We start from the raw sequence: 10,922 nt of genomic DNA on the forward strand, positions 1-10,922 counted from the left end.
GCACGTCTCCTCATTTGGCAGTCGCAGTCTGTCAATCAATCACATTCGTAGATTGTAAAATATCACTAAGCTATTGTAGTGTCAATGTGACTCCTAAATAAAAGAGAATTTTGTATAACTACAGAACGTTCCAATATAATCAGAATTTATTTCCTTCAGTGAGAGAATGAATATTCTAAATATCAGTTTTTGAAACGTGGGTTATATTGTAGTACCTGCACCTTGACGCCGCACAACTGTGGATTTATCACCGAGAACCTGTGTTTGAACAGCACTGTCAGGTTGACAAGCCCAGACTTCTAGGTCACACCAACAGCCACTGTCTCAACTTATCTATGCGTTAAGTGTACAGTGACTATATCAAGAAAATAGGGACGAGAAAATATGACACGATATAGTCAAATATGAAGGAACAGATTTTGCTTGGATTATGTGCTATACTGTTAGGATCACTGGTCAAAGCACCTGGTATGTAGCATTAATTCCTATACTGTGGTCATATATATGTGCGTACAAAACGTTTGGATTAAATATGTATACAAACAACACCAAGGCATACATCCGACTGTGTTAGCTATAGTATTGTTCATATAGGAAATGTTCATGATAATTGGTTACATGTATGTCTATTTAATGCGTGAATAGTTTTAGTGCGATAGAAAAAAAAATGACTTAGCGTTTTGGTGAAAATTATGTGAGATTGGGTACTAGTATTCAGGTAAAGCACTCTATGCTTACCCTTTTCGGAACACCTGATGACATCACTGTTTTCAATGATCTTTTCATAGAACTGTAACAGTCTTGGTTCCCTTGGTATGCTACCCTGGTGCTATAGGCTTGACCCAGATATTGACTGTACAATGGCGGCTTCCACTAAAACAAATATGGCGGACTCGACATATATTCAACACATAAAAAAACTCAAGTTATGAATGTTTCTTTTCTGTAGAAATGAGTATGTCGCGAAAATAACGCCCGTTTTAATTTTTAAGGGCCTTTTTTTTGAACTGTGTTGAGACAAAGGTTGAGGCGGAAGGTAACATGACGCATACCCCATATATGAGACCAACATGAGCGTGAGCATTATTTTCCTATCAGCTTCTTTAAGTTGGTATACCTAATTCATGGGATGGAAAGACACGATTAATTAACTGTCATTTTACTATATTTTTACTAGTAATGTGATGTTGATTATCACGTCCCGATTTGTCCCTTTGATATAATTTTGGTTGGGAGGAAATATTGAACGCCCAGTGGAATAATAATAACAACAGCAACAACAATAACTCACTCTTGATCTGCAAATGGTGGGGTTTAATTAGAACAGTTGTCATTGATTCGGACTTTTGGCCTTCGGTGTGTATTCCTATAAAAGCCATCTATTTTTAATTTTCTGAATTATATTGAATATTGAGTTTTCTTGTGACAACATATAATTAATCATATTTTGACCTATGAATTTTGTAGATACAGCAGTCTTATAAAACAACGTCGCTGCTTGATTACACTGTTGTAACAATTTCCAAGCTTTTAAAATGAAACTGTAATTATGACTTGAAGGATATTTTTTTAAAAAATTGTTAAGTTAAATAATCGAACAACAATGTAAACACATGCTATTGCATTGTTACCTTAATTATAGCTGCCCTATAGCTGGAATCTTGCTGAGTGCAGCGTTAAAAAAAACATCGGAAGTCTTTGGTAAATTACACTTGAAATGGGAATAATTCTTTTGTGTGCTCAATAACAGTAACCACCGGGGGAAAAGCAAATGAATCCCGCCTTTAGATTCACCACTGATTATTACTGTATTATACCCTTCTATGGATGTATTATTATTTTACAAAAATGTGCAGAAATTGGACGTTACGCGTATTTTAAGTGCAGTGTTGTAGAAAGCCTAATGTTGTCTACATTATCGAGTATTTCTCGTCTCATTTCAATTTCCTATATGTTCTATTTCTGGTGAGTTTCGTTTTTTTCTTCATAATTCAAAGACTATGGTAATTTCAATTGTTATTACATAATGATTACTACTTATTTCAATCATTTTCTAGACATTTCATTTTTCATTTTATTTTTGTTTCTCGGATTTCTAATTATTTTTTGCTATGTCTATTATTTCCTTGTTATTTCAATGTTTTCATTCAATGATAATGATTAAAATAACATTTATTTACGTCCAATACTTATTTGTTGAATAATTTAAATAACGAGCAAATAATCTAAGTGTCAAGAAGAAATGAATAGAAACTTCGAAATGACAAAAAAGGAATTAATCTTATAAGTGTTATATTATACAAAATTGTGCAAGACACCAATTTACTGGTTTTGCCTGCGTCCAAATGAACATCTTTTACTTTGACTCACTCATCCTGCAGATCCACAAAATGTCATATATTTTTTTAGGCATCTAATTGTAGTTTTTCTAATTGCAGTTCTTAGCTCTTAGTACAATTCTTCTAGATATAATATCAGGCATTCACTTTGTCAAATTGACTTGTTTTGATAAAGACTCCAGATATCACATCACACACGAACTACCTGATAACCTAATGTCCTGTCGATGACTTTGGCCTATATTGACATGGCCGGGTTGTCTGGTAGCATTGCGGCCATATGAACAGCACAACTGGTGAACATAGAGAAAACTAGTATGCACTAACATTGTATCAAATATATCGTGTACCGCTAAATTCATTTATGGCTAGTAGGGATATGTATACTACTCACACTTTGCTAAGGATCACATAAATTCACAACTTTCCTTAAACGTAGATATATAATTTGAAATTGTAGCCATTTAAAACTGGATAAATAACAATACGGTAACCCCTCGTTAGGCAAACAATCTCTTTAATCTAACCTTATGCACTTGATACATCAATAATCATAAAATGGTTTTAATGGCACAATCAACCATTTTGCAAATCATGGAACGAGTTATTGACAAGTACACAACACCTGTCAATAGCAGGTATGGGATCAACAAGATCCATGTTTACAATAAGCTTAGATATTTAAACCAAATATGACCCCACATCACAGTTTTCTGTTGAATCCATGATTTGATCCTTAGCAAAGTGTGAATAGTATATTTTCCTTAGAATCGCTAAAGTATTATGATATGTTTTGGGTCAAGGTAAAAAGTCGTAAAAAGCTCTCCGGAAGGTTTTAGCGTAATGTCCGATAACTACAGAGCAAAGAGTGATTATCGATGAATTGTGGTTCCTTAAAAAAAATATTTGATATCCTACAAAAAGATAGAATATTGATAATTGTGAAGCCAGGATTAGGTATACGTAATCATGATAGTAATAAGTGTATTCAGTCATATTTGTTTAGCTTTTAGTTTAAATTAAGCTTGTACATATGTTACATTGAACGCGTCTCATTGGTACCACCTTGACGAGTTACATATGATCAATAGAATTAGGCACGAACTCTAACACGCAAACGATATCTTCTCGGTAAAGAGGATAAGTTATTGGTAACTATTGTGTATTGGACAGAACATCGATTCTTGTTAATGTTGGGAGCTTGCTGACGATCTCAATATGAAGAACAACAATACAATTAAACTTAAACTGTGTGGATCTGTTGAATGAAGCTGAAGAAGCATGGGGAAAATATTTCAGTTATACTACTTTGAAGTCTTACGTGGGTGGCAAGTCGAAGGGCTGACACTCTGCTGGTGTGGTGGTATGGTATGGTGACCTCACATCCATGGCATCTGGACTATGACCATACAATTTTGAAATTGTCCACTGCAAATTATTCACTCGTGACCCCTCTAACTGAGTGTCGCAAAATATCAATACAGTAATCCGTCGCCAAAACACAAAATCATATGTTTAATAAACCAAGAGACCAAGAAACTAATTATGTAAACGGGTTTTGTGAGAGAAACTGTTAAACGAATCGGCTAGGATGCCCTTTATTTGCAAGTGATTGTTATTTTACGTTTATCAAAGGTTTTATATCATATTCATACATGTTGATTTGATGTAAAAACCGTCGGCAGTTCTATGTGATGATGCATGAAATTTGTTGTGACATTTTTAGTCGATTGTCAAACCAAATAAATAGATTTCTTCACAGTGAGGACGGCATACGAAGAACTGAGGAGAATAAACTGGCTTCAATGATGTCCTGTTTATGATTACAAGAAGCAAATTGAAAAGAAGACGTGTATCCTTTAGTGCGCAATTCGATATGGTCCATTTTAGGCTATGTGTTTTATGCTTTTTCAGTTTAATTGTGGTCAAGCATCAACATCTGCAAAGTAGCTAGGTGGGAATGTATTTGTCATTTAAGTAAAGCTGTGATATTTTTTCTGATGTAGAAACAGTAAACAGCAAGAGCGATTGTTGAATAGAAAATCTATACGCATCTGTCCTGCAGAAATATCTAACATCACCTGGCTATCCATCTAACTATTATGTATATCTGACCTCGTGCATCACATATACCTTCACTTTACATCACCACATCACAGATCTCCAGAAGTACATTATGCTTTCCTTAATACAAAAAGCATTATTGTATAAGTAAAATTAATTCAGCTTTGATGACAATACATCGATACTGTATGTGAATATCTAACTTTACGAAGAAGCGTTGGACCAATTTTGAGCCGTACATTGTATACCTACATGTAGCTTCGCGAGGACCGATATATATAAAATAAAAAGAGAGGCTACCGGTCGGTAGCAATTTTGTCTCTGTTCACACCCATGTATAGATGCACAGTAATGTTGTAACAGTAGTAAATTATCAGGTTCCTAATCAATATCTTATGTTAATTTTGAATTATCTGATCATGTTTATTATGATAAGACGACATATAATAATTAAATAATATTGTGGTCTTTCAGCACCTGATGAAAACTTAGAAGTTAGTGACTTTGGAGCAGTATATGTGCAATCAACAAATTATCCGAGGGATTATCCAAAGTAAGGCATTCAATCGTATTTGCCAGAACAATTAAAACACTTACTACTACAAGTAATGTTTTTTTCAGCTATTTCTTACTCAGCTGTTTCCATTTTGCAACATATGTAACCCACAGATGTAACCAAATAACAAATGGATATTGAAAGGTACTATACATGGTATTAAAATGACATTTGTCTTTTCTCATGTATCACTTCAACACTTACATTTGTGTTTAAGTCGTTTCACACATGCGTCTGCGTTTCAACAAACTTTTATTCAGTGCCAGTTCACCCTGATCTCTGTCTTTGCTAGCAATGAGAACTCGTGGATGGATGATCCAGACCAAATCTGAAGGTTATGTGATTGATCTTCACACGAAGAATTTCCATCTTGAATATGACGATAATTGTCTCTTCGACTATGTCTTCAACTTTATGATGGTATGTTTGAAAAGAAATACTTTAGTGCTCTACTCTTAACTAACAAATGACGTACGAAATGTTTCACGTAACTATTTTCGGCCTATTTAATTTACATCTTCAGCTGTTCCTTTGTTTGACACAAATGCTAGGCACTTCATGTATCTTAGCAGCCATGTAAAATGGTTTATCTGGTCACAATCTAAGGTCCGATTACGGTCGTGGTTAGTTTTAATTTTGGCGCTCATTACGCCCCCATTATGTTTGTTTTCGAGGTACAAATATCATGGATAGATGTCTGAATGCTTCGCTGACACGTACATGAATATAATCGCGGATTGCATGTTGAGACATTTCTCACGCTACCTACGAAATGTCCTCAGATCTTTTAGCTGATATTTATCGTATTGGCGTAAAAAGATCTGACATTAATTAAACAGTACTAGCTGTATACAAACTGTAGAGGCTTTATGGTATCAATTTGAAAAAATCATAACAATATAAATTATCTAAGTGGGATTTGCACTGACAAAGATTACGCTTTGTTATCTCTTGGCATAATTACTCAGAATATGGATTGAATGTGGATTGTTTACACTTTGCTTTAGGTCAAGATGATTCAGCGCCGTTTCTCGGCCGTTGGTGTGGCAGCATCACTGGCCCAAACAAGCAGAAATTACAGGACCAAGCTATGTTCGTGAAATTCCACTCAGATGCTCAAGGACCAACTTAGGATTCAAATTTTATATTTCCGAAGAAAAGCCCCTGTGTGTAAGTGTCCGTTGGTGTTACTAAACCCTCGAATATGAACAAACGATGAGAATACCACTGGAATATCATCTAGAAAATCAATAGATAGGCTTTCGTAAACATTCACGTACAATTCAGCTGAAATGATTTTACGTTTATGTTCACGTTCTTGACGTCTTCGAATCTACTTCCGTCTTAATCTGAAACGACAATATATTTTTCATTTCTTTTCCCGTTTTAAAAGAAGCCATCAAACAATACCCAGTGGTTGTAAGAAAGAAAATACCAACTACCCTGAAAGCCCTCGATGGAATTCTTGTGCCGCACACGAACACACGTATTGTAACTCACATGTACATATTAGGAACAGAAACTACTAAACATAATGCCAGGACCTTTTGGCAGATGAAGCATCGCTTGCAATGACCTGCCGATGGCTACATTTAGTTATCTATGCATCAGTAAGAAGTGACATTAGTTGTATTCTTTTGCGCAGGGGATTTCTAACTATTTCCATATTCATTACAGATTTCAATACCAGCTACGTTGGACCCATCATTGGAGGAGTCATTAGCATAATTGTGCTGTTGATAATCATCCTCATTTCATGTGTGTTCTGTAGAAGAAGAAAATCTTACAGAGACGACCAAAGTCCAATAGATCTCAACAGGATTAATAATGGTTCCCATGCATCTAATGACAACGTTTTCTCTCTACATCCTGTCCCTGATCACATGGGTTCTGCACCCCCACCGTCTTATGATGAGGCTGTTAAACATGACCCTCCACCGTATTGTGAGGTGGTTTTCCTCCTCCGCATACATCCTTCATGATACAGTGGTGGTTGAAATGTAAAGGCTCAATGCCTATTTGTGGATAATTCAAAACATGTTTCAGATATACTTTCCTATGTACATATAGTGCCACTGAATAAATTGAATGCGAAATATGTTTGTGCAACAACCTTGAATTCTTATAGAAACTTTCGCTATAGTTTCACATGCTATCAGGTGTGTGTACTGTGCGGGGTGAAACATTTTGCAATACCTGAACTCTTATCGACAAACCAAGTGAGTGAAAAATTGTTGCAAGCTATGATCAACACTTACTTGATATCTGCAGCATGAATGTGCTGTTATTTCTTTAACAGATTATAAATATATGGTCCGGAGATATAGTCAATGCACGCTCAACTGTGGACAAATATAATTCCCCCCAACATTGTTGAAATAACGATCTTACTGATGACATGTCACGCTCTCATTTCAATTATGATGGAATATTTAGAACCACAATTACACACACGGCGTGGAAATTGTCAGAGGCTAAGGTGCATATGGTGTACACATGTCTGGAGACGAAGGAAAAGAGCTCTGGTTCCCACACCATCATGCATGGGACGGTTTACTGTGAAGGATCAAGCATGGTATAGGGATGCATTTTCTTGCAGGTTGCAAGATTGATCTCTTCACCATTCATGGTAATCTTAATGGGCCACGGTATTATCAGGAGATCCTTGAGAGGGCTGTAGACCCACATATTGATAACCATCCTCTAGTCACAAGACTTATGTTTATGAATGACAGGCTTCCCAGAGCACGTGCTGTCAGCCCAGTTCTTGCAACAGAATGCTGTTGAAACCATCCACTGTGGCCAGTCATGTGTCCAGATATCAATCCCATTGAGCATCTGTGGGACACTTTTAGGTCGTCGTGTTCTGCAGAGACCTACCAGTGCAAACGTTCAATGAACTGGACTACAGTTTTGCGTGAGAAATTTGTAGAATCAAATCCGGGGTTGATCTTTGAATAAATTGTTCGTGCATGGAGGTCACACAAGATACTGATGGAAAGTCAGTATTTGGACTTGCTAGACGTTATTTTGAATTGCGTGAACAAGATGTGTGCATTATACTGGCAGCCAAGTCACGAAAGGAAAGAGAAATTCGTGATGTTTTGCATTAAATGAAGCCATTTTCAAAATTCAGTACTACCCTGACTTTGGACCCCAGTGCTATATATAAATTAATACAGGTATAAACGGTTCATAAAAAGTTACTCAGTCTGAGAAAATAATACGGTCGTTGTTTAAATGACTTCCAAATGTGTAGTGTCCCAACATTTCTATCAAGTCTGGGGTTTCAATTATTCAAGTACCATCATTTTATGTATATGATTTGGCATGCAATGTATCCCACTCTTTACATGGTGTGTTTCCAAGACATTCAACATGCCAGTGACACGCTTAAAAAAATCTATGAGTACAATAACATTTATCTTTGGGTTTTTATAAAATACAGCTGTTGGTCAACGTTCATCTGTTTAAAGTTCGGTCATATATACACCTTCGAATAATACCGACTCATAATTTCATAATTTAGCCCAGTGCTGGGTTTCTGGGTGCTTTTCATGGCAGTAATTATTGCAGGATACCGAAGGATATCACTAAAGGTAAACGATGAAGATATTGTTTCTTCGATGTCTGTGGCGTCAAGCGTGCAGACCAGGGATAAAAAATAATTTGGGTCAGAGATGGATGTCGCCATGTTTTCCCCACCAACATAGCGGTGAGAGTAAAGATGTGTGCTGCAACCTCACACACAGGTGCAACAGACCTGGTACCCACCTTAAACCATCCAACACGTGTAACAGCAGAATTTCTCAAATTCAACGGTCCTTGTTAATCGCAATTTTGGAATCCGACTCTTTCATTTCCAAAGTTATGCAGGTATAACTGACTATGCACACAGTTGAGACTGTGTTAAGACTTGGTAACTTAGATACACGTTAATATGCACACAATCGACACATACAAACAAACGGTCAGGAAACAGAGAGAGAGAGAGAGAGAGAGAGAGAGAGAGAGAGAGAGAGAGAGAGAGAGAGAGAGAGAGAGAGAGAGAGAGAGAGAGAGAGAGAGAGAGAGAGAGAGAGAGAGAGAGAGAGAGAGATTATGAACATACAACCGTACATGTAAGCAGAATAGCCCAATTTCAGAAGAAAATAAGCTCATTCTCTCATTGAACGACAACAGTCACATTAATAATAATACTATCATTGTCTATCGTTATCTGCTTCCGCCTTTCGGTACATGAACGAATTGCACGAACGCATTTGGCATGAGGAAACCAGGGATGATAAGCCACCACAATCTCGCTGCTCACTATATAACGCAGTCCGTATCTGCATACGTGACGAGGAGTAGCAGTGTCGCCCTACAATCGACTACAACCGACGAGCAAGACACATACTATGGCGCTTGTTCACGGTTGCAGTTGTGTTCTTGGCTGTCCTGCCTCTTCGAGCCACATATTACTTTAAATGCCGGTAAAATATACGTATTCTTGATTTTATTGAGACCAGGGAAACCATTCATTCTTCTCTCAAAAAGAATGTGTACAATCAACAGCGTATGTAGGGAGGGTGATTGACATTGTTGAATATCTTTTACGTTGGCATACTAAGTCCCGATTCTTTCCTGCATTTAAGTTAGGGTCCCTTTTCCCAATTTTAATGGTTTGACTGTTTCCCATTGAGGTTCACTGTGGACTTCACTCTGACGAATTCTGGATAATATAATCAGATTGCAATGTAGAATTCCAACGATGTCACATACGCTTGTAAGTCATGTCAAGTTAGTGGCATGGGTCATGATGGTTGATCACCGAGTTACAAATATCGGATCATTAAGGATGCAGGACAACATTGAGATACTACATCATGTACATATCAGCGATAAAATCTGGTTACTGTAGATTTGCATGCTATAACTTTGACCAGTAAAAGCAAAAGTCGACGTCCCTCATTTTATATCCCAGCAAAGATCACACTCAATTTTACATAAATACTTGTGGAAATCTAGACTCGAGCTGCTGAAGCCAATGCCTTGCCAATACTAAATCTTTTATTGATGATGATAATAATTAACATAATTGGCGTGTTCAATTAGCTTTCCTTCTATCTATCTTTGGCTAGATCAATACGTGAAGGGAAATGCCACCATGGTTTGGGGAAGGTGTGTAAAACCCCACCAATTCGATTGTATACTAGTACTTGTCTCTAGTCATTATTCCTTTATTAGACGCTTACGGAAAGGACATTCAGCTTCCAATCTTTACGAGCATAGTATTCCAGGATACACTTCTGTTGTACAACAGGTAGCCAAGCATTGAACAGCGCGATTATGGTGCAACAACAAAGCGAGTAAGGCGTAATCCAATGATAGACTCTACAGTTAGGAAAACCCGAACCGTAATAATATTGATTACAAACACGTTGTTTCATCTTCCAAGCGTGTAAACTGAAACCCACAACCAGATTTCGATTCGCTTCTTCGTTGTTTTAATTTTATTATCCTAACAGCCTCTATTTACTCTATGAATGGTGCGTGCGTGTGTGTGCGTGCGCGTGTATAAGATAAGATAAGGAAAGATAGAACAAATATGTCTTTATTGTCCAAAAGGAAATTTCTATTGCAGAGTTTCACCCTCCCATCATAAAATATAATATAAATACATTTGAAATAACAAATCGGCATTTTCATAACGACAATAATTAAATTGCGTTTCTAAAGAAGATCACGTTTATCATATCCAACGAACAATTGCTCATGCTGGTGATCATTGATTGCCTGGTCCAGACTCGATTATTTACAGACCACCGCCATATAGTTGAATATTGCTGAGTGCGGCGTAAACTAAACTCACTCACTCATACCGCGTATTGAAGAGAAACCACTAAACATAGCACCCAAGACTTATTGGCAGATGAAGCATCGCTTATAATGACCTATTGATGGCTACTGCCAATACTCTA

The 10,922-nt window shown here is 36.9% G+C and overlaps 1 long non-coding RNA gene across 1 annotated transcript; it reads left to right on the forward strand.

Moving 5' to 3' along the window:
* The first annotated feature begins 254 nt into the window (after positions 1 to 254).
* On the forward strand, positions 255 to 8,377 carry LOC124276806. Its single transcript, XR_006898663.1, has 5 exons — positions 255 to 468; positions 4,878 to 4,956; positions 5,252 to 5,379; positions 5,967 to 6,129; positions 6,637 to 8,377. It is a non-coding gene; the product is annotated as an uncharacterized LOC124276806 (long non-coding RNA).
* The last annotated feature ends 2,545 nt before the right edge of the window (positions 8,378 to 10,922 follow it).

This window comes from Haliotis rubra, unplaced genomic scaffold (genome assembly GCF_003918875.1).
Source record: "Haliotis rubra isolate DU_JTF1 unplaced genomic scaffold, ASM391887v1 Scf2131, whole genome shotgun sequence".
Classification (NCBI taxonomy): domain Eukaryota; kingdom Metazoa; phylum Mollusca; class Gastropoda; order Lepetellida; family Haliotidae; genus Haliotis; species Haliotis rubra.